General features: G+C 37.4%; 1 protein-coding gene across 1 annotated transcript in view; it reads left to right on the top strand.

Moving 5' to 3' along the window:
* Nucleotides 1-25,259, top strand: part of LOC149226318 (putative ADP-ribosylation factor GTPase-activating protein AGD13) — a 117,992-nt gene that overhangs the window by 33,715 nt on the left and 59,018 nt on the right. The gene's annotated exons all lie outside the window — the stretch shown is intronic.

The raw sequence follows: 25,259 nt of genomic DNA, 5'->3' as shown, positions 1-25,259 counted from the left end.
ATACATATCAGCTTGAAGGAACATGGATTAGTATTTCACTGTTTCATGGGTTGTGCAGCTGTCACTACAGTGTCAACTGGAGTTGGCAGTGACTTGAAAATCTGGCCATCAAAAACACAGGAGCCACAAATGTACATCGTATGAATGACTCTTGCATTGTGTTGTAACCAGGCACTCACCACTGAAAGATAACTAGATCCAAAGATGCAATGCGATGCTGGTATGATATACCATTTACAAATGCAGAAGCATTTTTGGCTGATGAAGAATTTACATTAAAAATTGGTCCAACAATTAACGGTTTCTCTCTGCTCAGAATAGACTCGTTAGAAGTTTATGGTCAAGCTAAGGATGATTTTGGTTGGAAGGAGAAACTTGATGCAGTGCTGGATATAGAGGCACATACATTGAAAGGAACATCTGGAACTACAGGAAGAAGACACAAAAACATGCAAACTGCTTCTATTTAGGAATAGGTAATTGCAGATGGTCTTAAGCTGTTGTCTGGGTATTATTCTTTATACAGGGATGATAATAGGTGCAGATTCTGTGGAAAATGGGCTCGACTCAGGTAGAAGAAAGTTCCAACCATACTTGGAGACAATATTCCGAAGTGAACAGCAACAAATTTTCCAGTCAGCTGGCCGTCAAGTGCTGCAAGGTTAGTATCCTACGAAAGAAATATACTATCAGAAAATAAAATGTTTGAATTATATAAATTTTTTCAAGTTGGCTCCCCTCAAAATGACGTGTCCTTTCAAATCATATTCGAACAAGTATAAATAGAAATTGTCAATCCCTCATTTCATCTTATTATCTCAGTTAAGAAAATAGAAAAGTTTGGAGCTGAGGTAAGCAATATACAGAGATGAAATTCGTATATCTGAAGAAGAAATTTGCCTGAAAAAGAAAGGAGATTCGAAGCTGAGACAAGGGTGCTGAACGAATTCTGTGAGGATTATTCACCTCTGTTTGGGCAGCTGGTTCTGTGATCTAATTCGAACCTATAGCATATATCTGAAGCTCGGACCTGTAACTTCATCACAGCCAGACCTGTGATAGTGGCACTGAAACGCTCGGACCCAGTGGCAGACCCAGAATTTGGACTGTGGCTAGTTCTGTGGAATTTTAGGTCTGCAACAACTACCAGACCTCGGACCTGTAGCTAGTTCTGTGAAATTTTGGGCCTGCAACCAGTAACAGACCTTGGATATGCACCAGACCTCAGTTCTGTGGAATTTTGGGTCTGCAACCAGGAGCAGATTTCGAACCTGAGGCACTGCAGCTCAGGTCTGTGGAGACAAGACTCGTGGCATCTGTGAAACCTATTACATTTCGGACCTGTGGCTGTAGTATCTAAAAAGGCTTTGACCTGTGGCACCTTGAGGCTTGTACTGTGAGCCTTGTAGCACATCATTGGCATCGTTTGAGAGCAAGTTTGTGGGTGTTGTTTGGAGAAACCTTGTGACAGAAATTAAAGGGATTCTTGACAGTCCTTGGTATCTTTGAAGAGCAGTCTTTTGGCCATCATTTGAGGTTTTTGAAGACAGTGTTTTTGGCATTACCTCAAGACAGACTTGAAGGCACATTTGGAGCAAAGTATAACAGATTCTTAAGTGCATTATTGAAGCAGTGTCTTTGCATTAGGATATTCTCCTTGAAGATGAGTTATGACATACTTTGAAAACATCCTTTGAACATATTGTTGAAGATCTTGTTAAAGCCTATTGAATACTTGATATCTTGGAGGAGCAACTGAAGACACCTTATTGGAGGACCCTTGAAAGACTTGAAAGATTGTTGAAGTACTTGTTAGAGTATCATTGTAGCAACTGTGTTGAAGCACCATCAAAGGCAGTCTTGAAGGAATCATCTATGTAGAATGATGCATGATTGAAGCCCCAATGAAGTAGCTATGTAGAAGACTGTTTGGGTGACATGAAGAGTTTTGGAGACCCAATGAAGTAGCTATGTAGAAGACTGTTTGGGTGACATGAAGAGTTTTGGAGACACCTACTTGAGTTGCTGGTGTTGACCTTCATCTTTGGAGCTGAACTGAAGAATTATTGAAGATTCCTCGCAGCAGCCATTGAAGATTTGAGATCTTGTTGAAGCAGTACCCAGGGCATTGTTGAAGCCTATTGAGGACATTTGTTGAAGGATCATTGAAGACTCTTGTTGCCTTGGTTGAAGACATTCTTGGAGACATGCTTTGAAGACTTTGTGGAGATGATATTTAGGACTCGTTGAAGATGGTTTTGGAAGTCTTGAGGAAGCACTCAAATTATCTTAAAAATTGAAGCAGATTGAGAGGGTTGGAGCCCTAGAGGACAACTAGGTTGGAGCGTGAATTGTTGAGAGGATTGGAGTCCTCACACAAGGTTGGAGAATTGTGGAAAACTAGGTTGGAGCCTGAATTGTTGAGAGGATTGGAATCCTCAAGAAGACCAAGTTGGAGCTTGGTGTAGTACAGGTTGGTTCCTGGTTTGAAATTAAAGATTGGAGTCTTCATCCAGGGTTGGAGCCCTGAAGTAATTATAAGCGTGATTTTACAGATTTTTGTTGTAAGAGAGGATTGGAGTCCTCATTATTCTTGTTAATAAAATTATTCTTTGCTGTACATTTTGTGTTTTGGTTTTGCCAGTTGATATTGACTGGCATAAAATAACAATTGTAAAAGAAATACTGATTCACCCCCCCAAGGTATTTCCAACACAAGTGTGGATCATTTCATTTGTTTCCTGAGCATTAGCTCTGAGGGTTTTAAGACCCCATTTACCTAGTCAATTTCTGTCGTGAAAGATTCCACCCTAGTTGACACATTTTCTACCATCTCTCATTTTGTTTTGGCATTGGAGAATCATCTGAACAACAACGAAGTTCTTGTAATCTAGATTCGTGTTTGGGCACAGGGAGACCTTGAAAGACAACAAAGTTCCTCTGTTTATCTTTTTTGGTTTGGGCACAAGAACAACTTGAAGGGCATTGGCATTTTCTGTATGATTTTCTTGCATGTGCTTAGGGATTCGATTTGGTGGAAGTAGCAAAGTTTTCTAATCAAGGCAATGGTTCTCTGTGACAACTCAATTACAAGATTTGTGAAGTTTGGAATTGGGGCCCATTATAACACCTTTAATCTAGATGAATTGTTCTTTGAAATGAAGTCTGGGCAGAACGTTGTATGGGTAGCCAATTTATGATGTAGAACGTAATCCCCAAGGGCTTTGATTCCATTAAACAAATGCATTGTTGAGGACAAACTATAACTTTGAGCCACGAAATATTCTGCTTTGATTGAGGCACAAATCCTAGTTACCTTATAGTATGACCCAAGTTTATTTGGAAACACTCGTGAAGCTGTAGCACTAAATTTTTATTTGAGGAAGGGGCGAAGATCAATTGAGGCTGGGATTCGTGTTTCCCGAGGCTCAGTGAGACTCGTCTTGAGACCCATTTCATATTTTCTGTAATAGACCCAGTATACATCTTCATTGGTAATTTTAGGTTTTCTGAAGTTGAACTCCATAGATCCGAAGTTTTAAGTGAGGTGCGGAACTGGTAACAAAGCACCCAAGACTTTGACAGAGACACAACGACATTTGTAACCTAAGACTTTTGAAGTGCGATTTGATGCGTCAAGGGGTTTCCTGAAGCCGAACTTCTGAGATTTGAAGTCTGAAAAAGGGTGCAAATTTGTATTAGTGTAATAGAGTTTCTGGGAGCATGAGGATCATATTTGTAGTGGTGTGGACCTAAGACGTCTATGTTATTCCGGTTAAGTGGCAGCATAGTTTTAAAACTTGGACTCGAACTCAGAATTGGCCGAGGGTCAACGCCGACTCGGACTTTGACTCTATATCGACTCAGACTAGTTGATTCCAACGACTTGGTCTTTGTAAGAAGTACATTAAATATATAATTTTAATGAAAAATCACATTTTTAAAGATTTTCATTCATGTTTCCAAACTCAAAGCATTAGAATAATTGGGAGAAGAAAACACTTGATCAAAGCATGCTCATTAATATATCTATTATATCAAAATGGCACTAAGTGCACTGTCCAATACATGTAATATATAGAGATCAGAACAAAAACACATAATCAATGCCGCTCCAAAAACCAACTCCTCAATGTTGCTCCAAAGATCGCCTAAGAACCTCTTCAATGCTGCTCAAAAAACCAACTCCAGCTGCTGACAAACTCCTCACAAATGCTCACACATATGCAATTGCCAATGAGATAGTTGTGAGGAAATATGGGGGGGTTGGGTCACCTTTATAGGCGTTGGAGAAGGGTAGAGGAGCTAGGAAATAATTTAAACAAAAAAATTGATTTCAAGTCCGCCTAGCCCGCCTTTTTTCCTGCTGCCGAGACTGACCGGTTTAAGTCGGGCTCGGTTAGTCCGGTCGGTCCATTATCGAACCATTCGAATCAGTGACCAACTCGGTAGATTTGGTAACAGATCGATCGCCGAACCGGATAATTGACCTAGTTGATCTAGGCAGGGGTATGGCTTGGTCAACTATGTCGATTCTGAGTCAGACCGACCTGGTTTTAAAACTATGAGTGGAACATCATATGTTGATTATCAGACTATAAATTAAGTTGAGTCGATGTTTTTTTTTTTAATTTATTACGGTTTGTTGGGATTGTATCTATTGCACAAATTGGTGGAATTGTGGGATTATATTGTTAAATTTATTTCATATTGAAAAGTATATTTTTGAAGGTTATTCTATTTGCGTGGAATTAAATAATGTGAGAAAATTTGTGAAGCCCTAGCTACTTAAAGGGAAAATCTAGGGCAAAATCTCTCTTGCAACTCTTAGTGTGTAAAAGGTTATTTTGTTGTTGTTTCTTCAGGTGCAGAGGGAACAAAATTTATGTTCAAACGGGACCATGCTTCTTCAACATGGTAAGCTTTGTATATGAAATACTATAGAGTTTGATTTTATACAACTGATTTGTATCTTTGTATTGCAATTTGGATTAGATTATACGATTGGAATTTTGGAACGAGGAAATATTCAAGGAAATAGGAAGCCTATTATAGAGCCTTATGAGGTGACATGACATTTCTAGGTGACAAATGGGAGATTGTGTTTGAATACAAATATGAAAGGCCCACCTCCAAAAGCTCATGTGCAAGAAGATATTTTTGATTGAGGGTAACTTTTATTGTTAGTCCCGTGAGTATGTCTAGTTGATGGGCTTATGTGCAAAAGTATTAGCATTTCCCATATAAAATCCATCATCCCTAATTTAGAGGGATATGCGATTAGTAAAGGAAACTAAGTAAATTAAATGTAACTGGATGAAAGGTCTAAAAAACAAGTGATAACATTAAATAAATGCGAGAAACATCTGTGAGATCTACAAAGGTGTTGATGATGATGTAGGCAAGATGAATTTCTTTCTAATCTTGAAATCATCGTATCAAATAAGGAAGGTCATTTTAGCAAAGGGATGAACATTGCAATAGAAAAAAATAAGAAGAAACACATGGTTGAAGCCAAGGGTTAAAAGGAAGGCATAGAAAAAGAATGTTCAAATATCTTGGGAGCATGGTGAAAATAAACTTTATGCTACTTTCAAAAAATTAATTCATATGTGTAGGCCATTGAGTACTAGACTTTTCATAGTTGAAAAAGAAAGAAGTTAATATGAGGCAATGCTAGATGAGATTGGGATTTTTATTAATGCTCACTAAAGAGTCAAGACCAAAATAGGTCAAAGGTATTAGTGAATACAACTAATAGTAATAGCTAAACCAAAACCAAAGGGTGTGAAAGACCCCTTGAGAAAAAATGAGATGAAGTGAAATGAAAAGTGAGTGCATGAACAATATGAATTGAAATGATATAATAGAGGCACCCCAATAGCTTATCCCATGAAGGAACATCTATAAAGTGAAGGAAGGCTAATAAAGAAGCATAGCCTAGACAAAGATGGAACTAGCATATGAGATGAGGGAGTTAGCTTTACTCACCATTTAAATCAACAATGTAGATTTCTACAAGAATTGTCCACTTGATAATGCCATCTAGAAAGTTGCCTAAATTGATAAGGCCTTAGAGCATAATTTGAGTTGGCATTGATTGGCTGTCGATGTTGGCTAGGGCTAAAGAAGAGGTACGACCACTTTTAATATCCAAGGCTAACAAACTCCTAGCATAGTGAAAGAAACTAGTAATGCATCTTTGAGTAGGTGTCCTATTGAAGTGACTCTCTTAGGTACCTACGATCCTTCAAATAGCCATTGATGTAGCATGAGTTGGTTTCTAGGTGGTGCAAGCCATAGAATAATGTTGAACAGTTGCTAAGCAGGTGTCTAATAGAAGTAATTTTTTAGAGTACCATGATCCTCTTAAGAGCCTTCAATGTAGCATGACCTTTCCCATAGAATAATGTTCGATTTTGGTAGTGTTACTGCTCATTTAGTAGGGGTACCTATATCTATTACAACATTCTTAAACACCATTGTACGCCCAGGTCCTAAGTCAAAGCCATGTAACAACCATGTGAGGCCTTATAGGCATCCTAGACCTTGTGTCATATTGAGTCACTATTGACATGGTCAAACCATGGTCAATCCCTTTGAGTTCATTTCGAGTTCCTTTTGTCCTAGATAGGATTGGAGATCATAGGTAAGCTTATTTATGGACTCATGGTTTTAGAGGAGCCTTCTCCCAGTGTAGGGGCCAGTCTAGCCCACCCATGTTGGGTGCACCTATGTCTTTCCACATGGTTATGAGCCTATCAAGTTTGTAGGTGACCTAGGCTTTGGTGTTGTTGACCATTGAAGTACACTTTAAGACTCCATGCTTGAGGATATGCCAGAGCATTCTTGACCATATAGAGTTCCAGATATCAACAGGGCTTTAAGTCCCTTCTCTCTCTTCTTCTTCATTGTACTAAGATTGTTTAGCCCTACAGGGATATTGTAAAGGTGATGCTAGCATGATGAAATAAGGTCATGTAACAGGCCTAGGTAGCTTAGGACTTTGCTATCATGTGAGTTCACTCTAGGGAGTATTTTCTCCTAGATATAACCCCAAAGCTGGAGTGCGGCTTGATGGTAAAGCCTTATGTGAGTCCTAGTGTCTAGAGTCAATGTATATTCCCATTCTAAATCACTCGTAAAATTTTGCGGAATTTGATTAGGTCTAGGTGTCATTTTTTAAATTTATTAAAATTTCTCACTAAATGGGATTTTTAATATTTTTTTTATAAAAATTGTAAATAAGTGGTCTTAGGAAATGTCTGGGGTGTGTGACTACTTGAAATTCATCCTTAGGGGCCCAACATTATCCTAAGACACAATTTGAGGGGTGGAAAATCAATTATAGACCCCCCAAACCCACTTTTTCCTAAGTTTAGTGGGAAAATGAGAAATAAATAACCCAAAAAATAAAAAGAAATGGAGAAAAATAAAAATTCCCGCAGGGCAATTGAGGTGGAAATGACTTAGAAAATAAATTCAAGTCAAATACAAGTTGGAGGTTGAGTGGGCACCCACATGGCACATGAATTTAAGTAGATGGGAAAAATTGATTATGTGGGCTAGTTTGGGAAGTCGAATCCCTTATGGAGGATCAATGCACAAGTGAAATATTTGGTAAAGATTTTAATGGAGATATTTATGGGAGTATGTCTCCATATTACTCCATATTTGGCATATGATATTTTCTCCACATTACACTTGTACACATGACTTTATTCAAGCACCAGATAATTTCTTGGCAGCTACACGCAGTTCAGAAATGGCTCCACACATAGGTAGTGTTTTAGTTTGATTTTGGGATGTGTCATCACAAAAGTTTGTGGCATCTTTTTGGTGATAATTTTTTGGGGTTTGCTCACCCACCATTCTCCACACTTGGCACAACAACAAGGAAAAACAAATTTTGCACATGGGACAGAGGGAAAACGCTGCCACAACAGGGAATTGATTTTACACTTTTGGAAGCTCTCATCATCAAATTCAACTTGGCATTGCGATTTCAGCCTTCTCCACTTGTCAATTGTCTCTACATTGGGATTTTCTCCAGTTTCTCTATTTGAATGAGCCATGGGCGCTATTGTATTGATGTAAAAAATGAGCTCTTGTGCTTGGGGAAATTATACTGCTTTGTGTACTTTGTTGAACAATTGAATAAATCTAATAGAAAAAGGATCATTGAGGTTCCCCCCCTTGAGGGGTTTTTTCGTGGACATTGGACCTAAATCTCAGTGTCTCATATTTGTGCTTGATTGTTTTCATATGATCCTTATGTTTATGTTCTATCTACAATTGCTGATATGAAATGTTTTGAAGAAAAATGTTAGTTTTTGTAGCATCGGATGTGTTCTAGCCACGAAATTTGGTGGAGAGGCTAGAATACATGTAATCTCCATAACCAGAAATCATTTTTGGAAATTCCACTTAGATACGACTTAATTAAAATAATTAATCGTTTTTTAATGGTTCCTAAGTCTAAACTTAGGAAATCTAATTAATTAAAGGGTATTAATTAAGTCATGGTAAGAATCTTCTAGAAGAAGAGATGGATCGAGTTCTAGTTTAATCTTAGCCATCAATTATGTTTTAATCTTGGCCGTTGATGTCTCAACGAGAGATTATAAGAAGAAATTCGATGGGGGTTGGAGAATACACTTGAGCCACTAGCAGTTCGAATTTACTGGCAAATCGAACTCCAGAGTAGCAACACTGAGTTGCTGGAGAGAGAGCTAGTGAGCTCGAAGCAGTGAGAGAGGGGCAGGGATAGTAAAGCTAGAGGGAGTTTTTCCAATCTGGTGAAGTGCATTGCAGAGGCAGTGAGTGCCACAGAGAGGCAACACAATGCTTCAGAGGGGAATCTGTATTTTGCTAGGGAGAAGCAGTGATTTAGTGCCAAAAGCTGGAGTGGGAGCCCGGAGGCCAGGAGAGTCCATCTTCCAGATAACAGCTGATCAGATAGCGAGAGAGATGCAGTTCCAAGTTGTGGGACGCAGCACTGCATAGGTTGACACAGGGACTGCGCAGAGGCAACAGAGAGCGACTCAGCTTGAGCCAGTGGGAGTGAGATTTTTCTCATTAGACTTATTTTCAGTCATTTCTCTGTATGGATTGCTAGATTTTAGCATCCATAGATTTTGTACTCAAATTTATTACTGCATAATAATTAAAACTCTCAGCTGCTGCACTGGTTTTCTTGACTTGGGTTTTTTCGGGGACTTGGTAGAAAAATAACTGTGTATTTGTGTGTGTGTGCGCATCTATTCTTCCAGCATTTTTATTTCTTCTGCAATATTTATTTTGTGAAGGCTACAGTGTATTAGTTTCAATATTTGCCCTAAACACACTGAATAATTTGTTCAATTTATTTAACAAATAGAAGAAACTTAATTAGTTGCTGCAGTAGGATTCAGGGTTAGCCGAATTTTCACATGGTATCAGAGCACAGATAGAAGCCGAAGAGCTCAGTAGCAGAAGGGAAGAGGAATTTCGAAACTCTGTGTAGGCAGCAGTTCGAAACCCTCAGAGGCAACACAATTCCTTGGCCAAGAGGGTCAGTTTTTGAGGAAAGTTTATTTCTCTGAGAGAGTTGACAAAGAATAAAATTTCCAGATCAAAGATTACTAGAGGTAGAGGGAGCAACAACATTTTCCTTGCAGAGCAGATCTTTAGCTGGGACACAGTTATTTTGTAGCTGTTTGCTAGTGGAAAATAATGTCAGGAGGAAGGAAGAGCACACACTAAGGGAATTATTTTATCAGGGAACTTCTAGGAGGCTATTCCAACCATGCAAAATGCATGATTTAGGTGAAATAAGGTCCAAAAAGCAAGAGCAACCTCAAAATAGCCCAACGCTCAACCTTAGTTGAATTTTGCCTCAAGCCCTAGCCCTAGTGGCTTGCCGTAAAGGGCCGAATTAGGTGAGGAAAGAGAAAAGGATAAAGCTTTTGTAGTTTTGACCACCTCCGTGGATGCTAATGCCTTCTAACTACTTGGGTGATGGAGTCTAAGAGAAATTTTATTGTGGAAATATCAAACCCTGGAAGGGAATAAGGGGGAAAATCCTAGGTTTTCACTTTAAAACCCTAGCTATTGTTCAACACAGGATAAAAAACAAGAGAAAAGCTCTCTAGGAGGTTCTCAAGGGATGTTCAAGATTCTTAATTAAAGCATGCAATATTTTCACCAAGAATTTCATATAAAGATAAGCATTTAGACATGGAATATAGAAACCCTAGCAAGATACATTGCATACAATAACCATAAAAGATATTCAATAAGAAAAGTACTCACATGATATCAATGAAAAATCCTTCTTTATCCCAAAATGACATCTCTAGAACAAAGACTAGTCTCTAATAGCAAAAATCCTCGAAGATCTCATCTCCATAAGAGTAGTGAGGTACAAGAGCTAGGCCAAATATCTAAAAGAGGCTGAATTAATACACAAGTGGCGATGATAAAAAGAAATGGAGCGATCCTCTATAAATATGAGGTCCATCACTTCATTTAACCTCTGAAAGCCCCTAAACAAGTTTGATAATGAGTAAACAGAAAGTAAACCTTGGGTTACAAGCCAACCCACTAGCTCAAACATGAAAGAATGCCAAAATAGACACATACGTGTGAGCCGTAAACCTCTAATATGATGACATCATGCCATTTCTGGGCTCCAAATGCTAAGTCATGGTGAAAGGAAGGTTGAAAGTGTCTCCAATCATCATGATCATCCTTCATTTGAGGATAAATCCTCAAATCAAGCCAGGGTGCTCCCATGTCATCTGCATGGGTCTCCAATGGTCAATGTAGTACCTCCTCTCTTCGGCGCTAGGGCTCCATTAGGTGCAACAAGCGTTCCACAATCATCGTTAAGGATAATCATCCTTATCTGGGCTTTGAGTCATGGCTTTCCCATCAGGTAGTGTCAAAGCCAGCCCAGGGCATGCTGGTTCCAGTGGTGCAATCATCAAGAGTCCTCTGTGCAAGGAAAGAAAAGATCAGCCTCCTACTGTATTGCTCCTGTGGATCTTCAATTCCTGTGCTATCTTCTGTGTGGTCAGCAGTGGCGACTTCATCAAATTCTGGCCTCAAATCTTCTTTCATAATAGCAGTAGAATTTTTGTCTTCAAGGAGGTTAAAAAGGTCTTCTTCTTTTAATACATCCTCTTCATCTTCATCTTCATCAACACCTCCATTACCTTAAAAAAGACCAAGAAGGCCTTTCTGTTTTAGTGCTGCCAAAAAGTATTGGTAGGTGTCCTCAAATCTTTGTATTCTTGGGCCACAATGCTTGAGAAAAATTTCAATCAGAGCTTTGAGAGAAGGTATGCCCTTTGGTCTCCAAGAGTGATTAAGTGAGCCATTATTTGTTAGTCCCAAGGAATGGATAAATGATCTCATCATTGCATGTTCATGTCTTTCCTCAAATTTTGAAGTATGTCACATGAATGCCAAGACAGGTGGAATAGCAGCAAAAGAGGTACCATCAAATCTTGGAAGCTTCTCATCAAATTTCAAAGGAGGTCTATTTGGGTATCTCAGTAGACTCACAATGTCCATCACCTGAAACAATTCGTGCAAATCCCAAGGAGCCATACTTCATCCATACAAATTTTTCACCATGAAAATTCCAGTTTGATGATGAATACAATTTTGTACCTTCTTCACAATGGAGTTGCCAAGGCGAGCTATTGATGCCTTCACAATTGTGCTTGTCGCATCTCACAAGCACAAAGTCTTCAAATTCTTCAAAGAAGTAGGTCTTCATTCTTCTAGTCGAGTCGCCTAGAAGAGATTCCAATTTGAAACCTCATCCAAAGTTGTCCTCCGGGCAATGGACTTTATCCTTGGCAATAGTGCCAAAAATGTTACAACAAAATCTCACACTTGAGATAAAGTCCACAACCTCAAGTGCGAGACCCTGTGCATCTAAGGGGGGGGGGGAGTTGTTATCACCTCACCACCTTCTTCTCGCTTTTGGCCACCTCTACTCTGGCTCAAGGGGGTTCTCCCCAGGATATGATTGGGAGGGTTTGGTAACTCCAGGACTTGAGTTCAAAGGGAAGGTCCCCAAAGAATTACAAGTTAATTTTGGAGAGTAAACCAAAAGAAAACCGTTTAAATGATTTTAAAAGAAATAAGGTGATGCAGGATAGAAGATCAATGCCTTAGCTTGCCATTTTTTTTTTCGGGGCATATGTGGTCAAGGAGCAACACAATTGGAGAGAAAGGAGATAGATGAGGGTTAGAGGTCATCCATCTTGTACATTCCTACCATAAGGAAACTTTAGACCTTACCCTTGGTTTGACGTTTCAACTTTTTTCAGTGATTATTCTAGTTTCTATTTCATTTGTTTTCTTTCTGCTTATCATTTTTAACTGTTTCTTATCTCAGAACGAGAATAAATCATAAGAATGTTTGAACAAATATGTATCTTGTGTTGGCATTATGATGCATGTGTTGTACTTGATGGCAACCCATTTGTAGCATAACAACTCACTTGTATATGGTAACTAGATGAATTTACAGAAGAGATATTAGATGTGACAGAATGCATGACAGGTGTGTTTACAGATGTGACAAAATGCAGGAATCAGTTCAGAAGTAATGGCAACTCTCTCAGATGATAGTTCACAGTGCAACAAGTTAACAACAAAGAATTATAGATCAGTCTACACAGAATGAAGAAAGAGAGGTATACGCAGGTTCACCTTGACCAAGGTGCGTATACATGCAAGTTCACTGACCACAAGTAGCGTATACGTACACACACACTTTCACAGAAGGAAAAGCGCGTATACCTTGGAAAAATAAGTTTTTGGTCCATGGTATTTTGATCCATGGTATTGGTCCAAGGTATTGCCCCTAGGTATTTGGTCCAAGGTATTGGTCCTAAGTGGTTTTGGTCCATGGTATTGAGAAAGGCCTAAAACTATAAAAGGAGGAGAAGATCATTAGGCCAAGATGAGCAAGTAATTGAATATATGATGAAGTGTGAGATCTAGTATGCAGGTTATCGACTTATGGTGCTTTGTTTGATCTGAACCAAGGATGAACCTTAGCGGTTGATGGAGGATAAGATCTAATGATGGATCAGGATCTTAAGGCTTGAAATGAATTATCTTTATATGGTTTATTCTAGATTTGAATACTGACGCATGTGTTGTTCTGTAAATGTTATGATCTGGGTATGACTGAAGTCTGGAATAGCTGCAAAATTATGAATTAATATTTACAGACATATACGCTGGTTGGCTTTGATAAAAGCGCGTATACACGCTAGTTCAACACATCTAAGTAGCGTATACATTATGTAATATGATATTTGAAGTTACAGGTGGATCTGACTGTTGTTGTAGAATTCTGGGTTCTGCTCTGTGTTCTGGTGATTGCAGTTTGATGACAATGTACTCAATGTTCAGATTGGTTGATTGTGATTTTCTTCAGTGATGATGGATGAAATCTAATGATGGTTCAGGATCATAATGACTTATCATTATGTGATTTGATGGGCTAGATCTGATTGCTAACACATGTTTTATCCTTTATATGTGATGATCTGGGTATGTTTGAAGTCGGGAAGTGCAACTAACTTATAAGTAAGTATTTGCAGATCTATACGCTAGTTCGCTTTGATGAAGTTGCGTATACACGTCGGTTCGGCTCTTCCAAGTTGCGTATACACTCTGATGCATGGTTTTGAGATTACAGCTGGTTCTGAACGATGATGCAAGTGTTTTGGGTTCAGACCTGTGTACTAGTTACAGTGATCTATCTGTTCCAGTGGATTTGTTGAAGTTGATTAAGTATGAATGAATGGTTGATTCAGTTGTGTCAGAGGTTCAGAGGATGTTAGTGATTGATTGAGTTTGGTTGATTCAGAGAGTGATGATTGAGTTTCAGTGATTGGTTGATGCAGATGTATTTGATGGTTGTAGTGCAGTGGTGATTGATTTTGAGCTTCAATGTTGATAATGGGTCCAGTATGAAAATTAGATGAAACGAGGCCTTCATGTGTATTGTTGTGTACCAGGAGCATCCAGTTTGAAAATTTATGAAATGTGGTCCTTGGAGGAAGAGAGAAGGTTGTAGCCTTCTATAGGTCGGTGCCTACGTACTAGTAAACATATCGGCTAGTACAAGAGCTAGGGGGTTGTAGCTCCCTTCCAGTAGAAGCTGGAGAATGAGAGAAGGTAGTAACCTTCTGCAGGTAGAAGCCTGCATATTGGTATGAGTCTGCACCAGTACAATATTGTAAACATATTTTCTTATTATTAAAAGAAGACAGAGATGATAGCAGCAGGTGGTTTTCACCCACATTGGGTTTCCACCTTAAATCTTGGTGTTCATGTGTGTTGCTTATGTGTGATGGTTCATTCTGTTATTAACTGCACATGGTTACTGTTTAATGTTTAATAAAGTACTGATGCACAGATTAAAAATCAACATATGATGAATTAACTGAATCATAAGCTTGCTGGATATATGCTTGTTTCCTTAAACACAATTGCGTGTACACACGGGTTACCTTCATTGAAGTAGCGTATATAAATTTGAGTATGAAAAGAAAAAGATTATTGACTTGAATAATACTGATTCACACCCCACCCCCCCCCCCTCTCAGTATTATTTCCAACAATTGGTATCAGAGCAGGTCCTTTGGTAGAAGCTTGATCGCTTGAAGGAGATCCGTAGAACAATGGGAAAGAAGCTAAAGAAGAAAGCACCTCAGAAGAATAAGACATCTAAAAGGAGCTATGACAGTGGGAGAGTTGATTGGGGATTATGTGGAAGCAACTCTTCAGATTTAGAATCACCTCAAAATGAAGATGAACGAGCAAAAGAACTATCAAGTATGAACTTGTTATCCTCTGGTGATACATTTCTCTGTCCATTTGAAGATGATGAAAGTGATAGCGAAACAACTGAATTTGCTCTTATGGGTGAGAGAGAAAGATATCAAATAGAGGCAGAATTTAAAAGGCTCACAGACAAAATTAGAGATCAACAAGATCTATTGGACAAAAGGGAGTGTGCCTTCAAAGAAGAAGCTACCAAACTAAAAGCTCAACTAGAGGAAGGAAACAAAGTAAGGAAGCAATTCAAGGAAAAGGAAGATCAATGTCAAAAGCTGCAGGATGAAGTGACATCATTAAGAAATGAAGTAAATGAAAGGAGCACAACAATCAAGAAACTCAAAGATAGATCTAGTTACTATGAAAGTCTTGAAGCTAAGATCCTCTCTCTAAAAGAAGATCTTGAAAAATCAAATAAGCAGAATGAAGAACTACTCCAAGCTCTTGAAAAACAAGAAAACAAAGTTCTTGAATTAAGGCAACAGATGGAAGAAGGAAGAAAAGCTGAAGAAATCATGAAGAAGTAGTATCTTGAAAAGGAAGAGCAATATCAAGTTGAGGTAAATATACTAAAAGGTAAATTAGAAGAAAAGGATAAGCTCTTACGATTTCAAGATAGTACTAAGATCTTGGATGATATTCTTAGTAGTCAAAGGTCTCCTGCCATCAAAACTGGTCTTGGTTTTCATGAATCTGTTGAAGGTGAATCTAGCTCACAAAGTGAGACAAGGAACTCTAATGCAAAATCTGAAATGCTCAATAAGGAAATGAGAGGTCAATCCCATCAACAACCAAGGAAAGAAATTCTTCAAAGAAAATCTTTTACTCCTAACTATGCAAGTGATAGTCGGTCATTTCCTCAAATGAATAATGTTGAATGTTTTATATGTCATAATCTTGGACATGTTGCAGCGAGATGCGGAAGTAGAATGGTTCAAGACCATCACACAGAAAGATCATCAACTTCCAGGTACTTTAAGGGATATTGTTTTTCTTGCAATATGTTTGGTCACAAAGCCATTGAATGCTATAGAAGAAATATGAAACATGTAAGATGTTATGCATGTAATAAGTTTGGACATATAGCAAAGGAATGTAGGAGAAAATTTCGGGCACCATACCAAAATGAGAAAACATCAGCACACTTGAAGATATGGAAGAAGAAGGAAGTATAGTCGGAAAAATGTGGCATGGCACAGTGTACAGACATAACAGACTTGGGGGGAGCTGAAAGTGTGAAACTTCAATGTTCTAAATCGCATACGCAAGTGTCGTGAAGACAAGTCGCGTATATACGCGAGTTAGAAGCTGCACAATTGCGTATATGTGGTTTGAAGAAAAATGCAGTGGGACAAACTCAGAAAAACTGATTTGATATGATTTAGACAATTATTAGTTATCTTTTCTATCGTGATGATAGATGACTATAGTCCAATGTTTTAAAACTCCGACTCCGACTCCGACTCGGCCGAGGGTTGACTCCGACTCCGACTCCGACTCGGCCGGCTCGATTTCAATGACTCGGTCGTTGTAAAAAATACATTAAATATTTATTTTTTTATAAAAACACATAATTTTAAAGATTTTCATTCATGTTTCCAAACACACAGCATTAGAATATAGATAGAAGACAACATATTATCAAAGTAGGCTCATGAATATATCCATTATATCAAAATGGCACCCAGTGCATTGTCCAATACATACACGATGATGATATAGAGATCAAAACAAAAACAAATAACCAAGGAGGCTATAAATGGCCTCTACAACAAAACTCTGTGACCAGTACTACTGGCTACTGCTAGAGTTTCCAACATCATATGGCTCAGTGTTACTTGGGAGCGGCAGCGAAAGTGGGGAGCAAGAGCGAAAACGGGAGCTGGAGCGACATTTTCAGAAGCTCCTGGTTTGGGAGCGAATCCTGGAGAAGTTCGATAACCAATGTCACTAACATCAAGGTACAAAGAGGGATTGGTGCTCTTGGTTAAATACGAGTTCCATACCCTAATACAGGGCAAAATTCAATGGAATTTTGAATGAAATCTAAAATTCTACTTTCTCCATATGAAATCCAATGAGGCCGGAACCACTCTCAAACATCCTAAGTCATTTCATGGTAATGTTAAAAATTTAAGTAAAAGGATGAAAATGAAGATTAAGGAGAATGTCACTTTTACTTTAAGAATTTAACATTACCATGAAATTTGAGTAGCATATCAATACTAGGAGAGGTGAATGGACCCCAAATAGCACTTAACCAATTTAGAAAACACCTTGGAGTCCCCAACAATCAACTAAATGTTAAAAAGTTCAATTTTTTTTTAGAAAAATCACTGTTTTTTGTGGGGACTGGCTAGATTTAATGACTCGGCCGAGTAGATGTGGAAACGGCCAGGTTGACCGAGTCATGATTGACTCGGCCGAGTCATGCAATAACTCGGCCGAGTCAGTCATGACTCGGCCTCCCGAACTGGTTTTTCTGTCGAGTCATAAAATTCTTCAATGACTCGGATCAACTCGGCCGTTTCAGATTCGATTCGGCCGAATTTTAAAACTATGCTATAGTCTGTGAACTGTTTTTGATCCTCACAAGTTGTTGATAACTTGATGTATATCTGGTTGATGATGATGCCTTGATACTTCTTACTGATATATGCAATGATCAGATCTGACAGTGAACAGGTGAAACAAGTTCAGGGGGAGAACATGCTATGCTTCTAATAAAGCATTGTTGGCATTATGTTTAGAAGTCTTTGGTACCTAATCAATGATGATGATGCTTATGTGGCTAAAGTGTTTAAATGATACATCTTGCTATGTGACGATTATGAGTTGCCCATGATGAAATCTCGGATGATACTTGTATTCATTGGGGTTACATAGTTGTTATTCAGATCAGATTTATGGATGACTTTTTGATGATGTATACAGTACATATATGTTGCTTACATGGTGATCTTCATAAGGACAAGGAGAAGTACAAAGCTTGAGTACACAACTTCATTATTTGATGATGAGCCACTTATTTCTTTTATGTTGTTGTCATCATGCCTTCAAAGATGCATAAAGTTCATATGGTGCAAATATGATCTAGGATTCCTATAGTTCTTGGCTTTCACATGGTTGAGGATTGTCGCTGTTGATGATATCAAGAAATCTTGACAAATGACCATGAGCTCACGGTTTGCTAGATACATATTGCTATCTCTTTGATGGATACACATTATGTTGGATACATGAATGATTACTTAAGTTGCATATTGATAAATATTGTTGGTTGGCCAAGAGAATGGGGTTATTGCAGTTCTCATGAAGACATAGCTATTTGAAGACATGAATATTCGAAGACATGGCTTACTTAGTCACATAATGATGATGAGTTCTTACTTTATGATGATAGGTTGATACTCACATATGTTGATTATCATGGTTGATGCTTATCAGATGTGGGATGTTCCCTAGTGATGATATAGTGAAGGTTCTTGTGGAAAGATCATGCATAATGATGTTATGATCATGGATGATGTCTATGGTGTTTTCACATACATATGATATGATGTGAATGATTTTGTGCTACCGCTTGGAGATATGACATATGCTTACGTTATGATAAGGCTCTTTTTTCTAAGGAAACGAAGCAAGTAGATCTTGATGAGCTCAAGAGGATGAGTTGATATATGCAGACATACTTTGTCACAGGTTGAAGATATTTACACTGTCATATCTTGGGAACTAATGATGGACATATACAGGTTACAGGTCTGGATGCTGTTGACAGATGCTTATGGTGCAAATCATACATGGTGTATGATAGTTGCTGATGACTGTCATGGTCTTGTTTAGATATTTGGTCTCTGTTATAAATGTCATATAAAGACCCATGATGTAATAATTTGTCTTTTGATTTGGTCATATGATGTAATTTGTATCCCCACTTTGCATGGGATGGATGATGTAATTATATTTCTGTTATAAACAATTGGTATGTCCCCACTTGGTTGGGAGGATGAGTCAAATTCGATATATCCCCACTTGGTTGGGAGATTGATATATGTACGAGTCATTTGTGATAGGAAGGTCAAAGTCACTTAGCTGAGTTATAGTCATGTCATATTTGCAGACTCTGCATATGCTCAAGGGGAGCATGGATGATATAGTGCATCTCAGCATGTACAAAGGGGGAGTTTAATCAGAGAATTCAACATGTGCTTAGGGGGAGCATGATCAATGTTTATATTCAACTGTTCAGATTTGAAAGTCCTCTGTTTGGTCAGCCCGTTGTCCTTGATATCAAAGGGGGAGAATATCTTGGTCCGCCCCTTTGCCCTTGATGTCAAAGGGGGAGAGTATTTTGGTGTTGCTTATTATCTCTAACAGTTCCTACAGCTTGCAGTAATCAACACCAACATGGTTGCCATCAAGTCCAAAAGGGGAGATTGTTGGCATTATGATGCATGTGTTGTACTTGATGGCAACCCACTTGTAGCAGAACAACTCACTTGTATATGGTAACTAGATGAATCTACAGAAGAGATATTAGATGTAACAGAATGCATGACAAGTGTGTTTACAGATGTGACAAAATGCAAGAATCAATTCAGAAGTAATGGCAACTCTCTCAAATGATAGTTCACAGTGCAACAAGTTAACAACAAAGAATTACAGATTAGTCTACACAGAATGAAGAAAGAGAGGTATACGCAGGTTCACCTTGACCAAGGTGCGTATACACGTAGGTTCACTGACCACAAGTAGCGTATACGTGCACAAACACTTTCATAGAAGGAAAAACGCGTATACCTTGGAAAACTAAGTTTTTGGTCCAAAGTATTTGGTCCATGGTATTTTGATCCATGGTATTGGTCCAAGGTATCTGGTCCGAGGTATTGACCCTAGGTATTTGGTCCAAGGTATTGGTCCTAAGTGGTTTTGGTCCATGGTATTGAGAAAGGCCTAAAACTATAAAAGGAGGAGAAGATCATTAGGCCAAGATGAGCAAGTAATTGAATATCTGATGAAGTGTGAGATCCAATATGCAGGTTATCGGCTTATGGTGCTTTGTTTGATCTGAACCAAGGATGAACCTTAGCGGTTGATGGAGGATAAGATCTAATGATGGATCAGGATCTTAAGGCTTGAAATGAATTATCTTTATATGGTTTATTCTAGATCTGAATACTGACGCATGTGTTGTTTTGTAAATGTTATGATCTGGGTATGACTGAAGTCTAGAATAGCTGCAAAATTATGAATTAATATTTACAAACATATACGCTGGTTGGCTTTGATAAAAGTGCGTATACACGCTAGTTCAACACATCTAAGTAGCGTATACATTATGTAATATGATATTTGAAGTTACAGGTGGATTTGATTGTTGTTGCATAATTCTAGGTTCTGCTCTGCGCTCTGGTGACTACAGTTTGATGACAGTATTCTGAATGTTCAGATTGATTGATTGTGATTTGCTTTAGTGATGATGGATGAAATCTAATGATAGATCAGGATCATAATGACTTATCATTATGTGATCTGATGGGCTAGATCTGATTGCTAACACATGTTTTATCCTTTATATGTGATGATCTGGATATGTTTGAAGTCGGGAAGTGCAACTAAGTTATAAGTAAGTATTTGCAGATTTATACGCTGGTTCGCTTTGATGAAGTTGCGTATACACGCCAGTTCGGCTCGTCCAAGTTGCGTATACACTCTGATGCATGGTTTTGAGATTATAGCTGGTTCTGAATGATGATGCAAGTGTTCTGGGTTCAGATTTGTTTATTGGTTATAGTGATCTATTTGTTCCAGTGGATTTGTTGAAGTTGATTAAGTATGAATGAATGGTTGATTCGGTTGTGTCAGAGGTTGAAGTGAGCAAAGTTCCTTCTACAGATTAATTACTCCAAAAGACTTGGGATAAAAATATATCCATGAGGATACAATTATTATATATTAAAGTGAATGAATAAGAATGAATGATTTACAAATGAGAATGAGAGGCTTGCTTATATACCAAGCAAGTGTCTCTTCATGAAGAGTCATGTCCTATTAGACATGTCTCTTCAACCTAATTAGTAGTTTAACTAACTATTATTTATGATTATTATCTTTTACATTATATTTATATTATTTATATATTTTATTCATTACATTGCCTCTTTCCTCAAAAAGCTTTGTCCTCAAAGCTTGTTGATGACAAAAGGCTTGATCTTTTTTCGGCTTCGAGCGTCTTTCTATCTTGGAACAGTCATCTTCGTCGATACAAGCTAATATGATCTTCTTAGAGACAAACAAAATTGTCGCACTGAGAAGGGGTCAGACCATCCTAGATTAATATTCTGTGTAATATTCTGATCACTGGAATTTTGTAACGACTTGTTAGCATAAGACGGGATTGAGGTTACATCACTATTATCTGGAACATCAATTTGTTGTTTCTGGTCTGAATGGTCCTGATACGTAGCATGGTTGAGTTGTCTACTCTCATGATTTGGATGTCGATATAAAGTTTTTAGATTTTCTTCTGGCGAAGATGTTGTTGAATTGGTTATGGAACATTCACTTGGGATGTCTATTATCTGAACTGCAACATCTACGTGTGTCGTTTCTTCAACTGACTTGTCTTCTTGAGTTGTCATATTCACGGGGTCGGTATTCGTTCCCTTATTTTCAACTTGAACGGTTGCGACTGGAGATTCTGATACTTCTACTTGAGTGACTTGTTCCAACTTATCTTTTAATGCTTTCTTATCCTCCTTAAGTTTCTTAGTTTGATTGAGAAAACTTTGATTATGGTTTCTCAAACATAAAAGTTCTTTGGTTTTTGATTCATCAACCTTATTTTCAGTGTTTTGAATTTTAAGTTTTTCATCTTTTAGATCTCTGATTTGTTCTAATAAATTTTTATTAATGTTCTTTAAACGCAAATTTTCCTCTTCTTGTTCTGATAAATGCTGCTTGAGTTCTTTTTATGAGACTTTAGTCTTCTTCACTTGTGCCAGTGATTTTTCGACGTGGTCCTTGAGACGAGAAATTTCTTCATCCTTTTCCATTATTTCTTTGTAATGTATATCCACAAGATTGTTATGTTCGCATTCTAACACTTCCTTGCTTTGTTGTATTTTGGGTATTTTGTCATTCTCTTGATCTTTTAACTACACTTTCTCGGTACATTGGATAACATCATTCTGTGGCAGTGATGATGGATATAGAGAATCGAAAAAGGAATTCATTCTCTTTCTCTCCTCAGCCCGTCGCTCCATTCTTGTAATTAATTGTTCTATATCTATTGCGATTGATTGTTTTTGTTCCCAACTCAGGGATTCCATATTTATTTTTATTTATTTTTTATTTTTTAAATTTACTTCTCTCTTTTAAAAATCTAATATTAATATATATATTTATATATATTTCAAATATTCTCTTCTTCTTCTTCTTCTTTTGTTCACTCTTTTAATAAGAATTTTATATAATAATTTTTTTTTTTAATCTATATAATTATAAATTATATATATTATATAATTTTAATATATATATATATTATAAAATTATAATTATATAAAATTTATATATACTTTTTTGAAACCCACTTTTCCTTTTATATGTAACTATATAAGGCTTATATAGTATCCTTTTTTATAATTATAATAATAATTTTTTCTCAGAAAATTTGGATGAGACGTGACTCTTGGTACAGTCACAATCTTTAGATTTGAACAATTAAAATTATTTAGATCATACCTTTTTTCTCCAATGTTATCAAAATATCTTTTACTTTTAAAATACCATGGGTTGTTTTTAAAACATCCTATAAAAAGTAATATTTACCTTTCACGTAAGAGCTTTTATATCCTTGTTTTTTCTTTAACTTTTAAAATACCATGGGCTATTACCATGGGTTGTTTTTAAAACCTCCGTTAAAATGTTCTCCACGTAAAAAGTAAAACGTATTCCTTTTGTTTTTTGTTTTTGTTTTTTTTTTCTTTTAACTTTTTAAAATACCGTGGGCAATTACCATGGGTTGTTTCCATGGGTTGTTTTTAAAAACACGGGCTTCTCCACGTAAAAAGTTTTAAATATACTTGGTATGAGATTTTTATCCGTTTTGTTTTTTCTTTTACTTTTTTTCTTCTTCTTTTTTAAATTTATTTACTTATATATTTTTTTTCTTTTTTGGTTAATTTTTTTTTTATATGGCCAAAGGGCTAGAAAAACGGAGAAAAGGAGACACTCTCAAATATTGAGTAAAATGCTTCAATTACTACGGCAACAAGGTTGACGAATTTTGATAGTCAAAGACTTGGATCGGAGAATGAGCTTTGTGCACAGGTCAAACAACCTAGAGGACCGAACTGCTCTGATACCAAATGAAGCGAACAAAGTTCCTTCTACAGATTAATTACTCCAAAAGACTTGGGATAAAAATATATCCATGAGGATACAATTATTATATATTAAAGTGAATGAATAAGAATGAATGATTTACAAATGAGAACGAGAGGCTTGCTTATATACCAAGCAAGTGTCTCTTCATGAAGAGTCATGTCCTATTAGACATGCCTCTTCAACCTAATTACTAGTTTAACTAACTATTATTTATGATTATTATCTTTTACATTATATTTATATTATTTATATATTTTATTCGTTACATTGCCTCTTTCCTCAAAAAGCTTTGTTAGTGATTCAGAGAGTGATGATTGAGTTTCAGTGATTGGTTGATGCAGACGTATTTGATGGTTGTAGTGCAGTGGTGATTGATTTTGAGCTTCAATGTTGATAATGGGTCCAATATGAAAATTAGATGAAACAAGGCCTTCATGTGTATTGTTGTGTACTAGGAGCATCCAGTCTGAAAATTTATGAAACGTGGTCCCTGGAGGAAGAGAGAAGGTTGTAGCCTTCTGTAGGTCAGCGCCTACGTACTAGTAAACATAAACATATCGGCTAGTACAAGAGCTAGGGGTTGTAGCTCCCTTCCAATAGAAGTTGGAGAATGAGAGAAGGTAGTAACCTTTTGCAGGTAGAAGCCTGCATACTGGTATGAGTCTGCACTAGTACAATGTTGTAAACATATTTTCTTATTATTAAAAGAAGACAGAGATGACAGCAACAGGTGGTTTTCACCCACATTGGGTTTCCACCTTAAATCTTGGTGTTCATGTGTGTTGCTTATGTGTGATGGTTCATTCTGTTATTAACTGCACATGGTTACTGTTTAATGTTTAATAAAGTACTGATGCACAGATTAAAAATCAACATATGATGAATTAACTGAATCATAAGCTTGCTGCATATACGCTGGTTTCCTTAAACACGGTTGTGTGTACACGTGGGTTACCTTCGTTGAATTAGCGTATATAAATTTGAGTATGAAAAGAAAAAGATTTTTGACTTGAATAATACTGATTCACCCCCCCTCTCAGTATTATTTCCAACAGCTTGTTCAATTTCAGTGGAGATGTTTTATGTCTAGATGGATAATTGTGCATCTTCCCTCAGAACAGCTCGGAGTTCAAAAATTTTGTTATTAAATTTCTGAACTAATGTTTAATTTTCTCCCAGTTGTCAGATGCATTCTTTTAATTTATCTTCTGTAATCTTTATAGGTGAAAATATTGTTAGGTTCTTTGCCATTTAAGGAATTTACTGCAGAATTATCTTGGCCTTCACCTTTTTGATTTCTTTGTGATCATTGCACACAGCTCTTCTCCCTGTTCTGATGATGGTGATCACTGATGAATGTATTGACCATCTTAATTTTTGTAACAGCCTCCTGGGTCTCAAAGGCTTTCCACATAATTCACATGATTTTCTAGGTCAGATGACATTGAGACACAAGGACACATGGATTTGAGTGTCTGACACGGGGCACATATATCCTTGACAATGCAACACAGGGACATGTGGATTCTTGTGTCTGAGATGGGACATGTAGATCCCTGAAGTTGAACAGTGAAAACACGACATAGGAGCACATTTTATATATACAGAGATAGAGAGAGAGAATTACCATTACAAAAATAAAAGATACAGAGAGAGAGAGGATTACCATTACAAAAATAAAAGATACAGAGAGAGAGAATTACCATTACAAAAATAAAATATGAAGATGCAAATTTTGGAATGTTAGGTAAATAGAACTACGCCATTCACATATTGGGATACATTTATTGACATGTCAGGACACATTGCATGTGTTTTTCTAATTTTAGTGAATTTTTTGAGCTGTTTTGGTGCTCTAGGTCTTTGACACGTCTGAACACGATAGGGCAGGGTGTTGGACAGGAGTTTGGCACGTGTACTGTAAAGGACACATGCCAAGTGCATGTCCAACATGCTAGGGGAGTGTGTCACGCATGCCACTATTTACAACACGTGCACATGGTCCACCCTTG

This window comes from Pinus tabuliformis, chromosome J (assembly GCF_031772625.1).
Source record: "Pinus tabuliformis cultivar Carrire ecotype Pingquan chromosome J, CPIR1, whole genome shotgun sequence".
NCBI classification, from domain to species: domain Eukaryota; kingdom Viridiplantae; phylum Streptophyta; class Pinopsida; order Pinales; family Pinaceae; genus Pinus; species Pinus tabuliformis.
The sequence above is the reverse complement of the archived record's forward strand: the minus strand, read 5'-3'. Positions and strand labels throughout refer to the sequence as shown.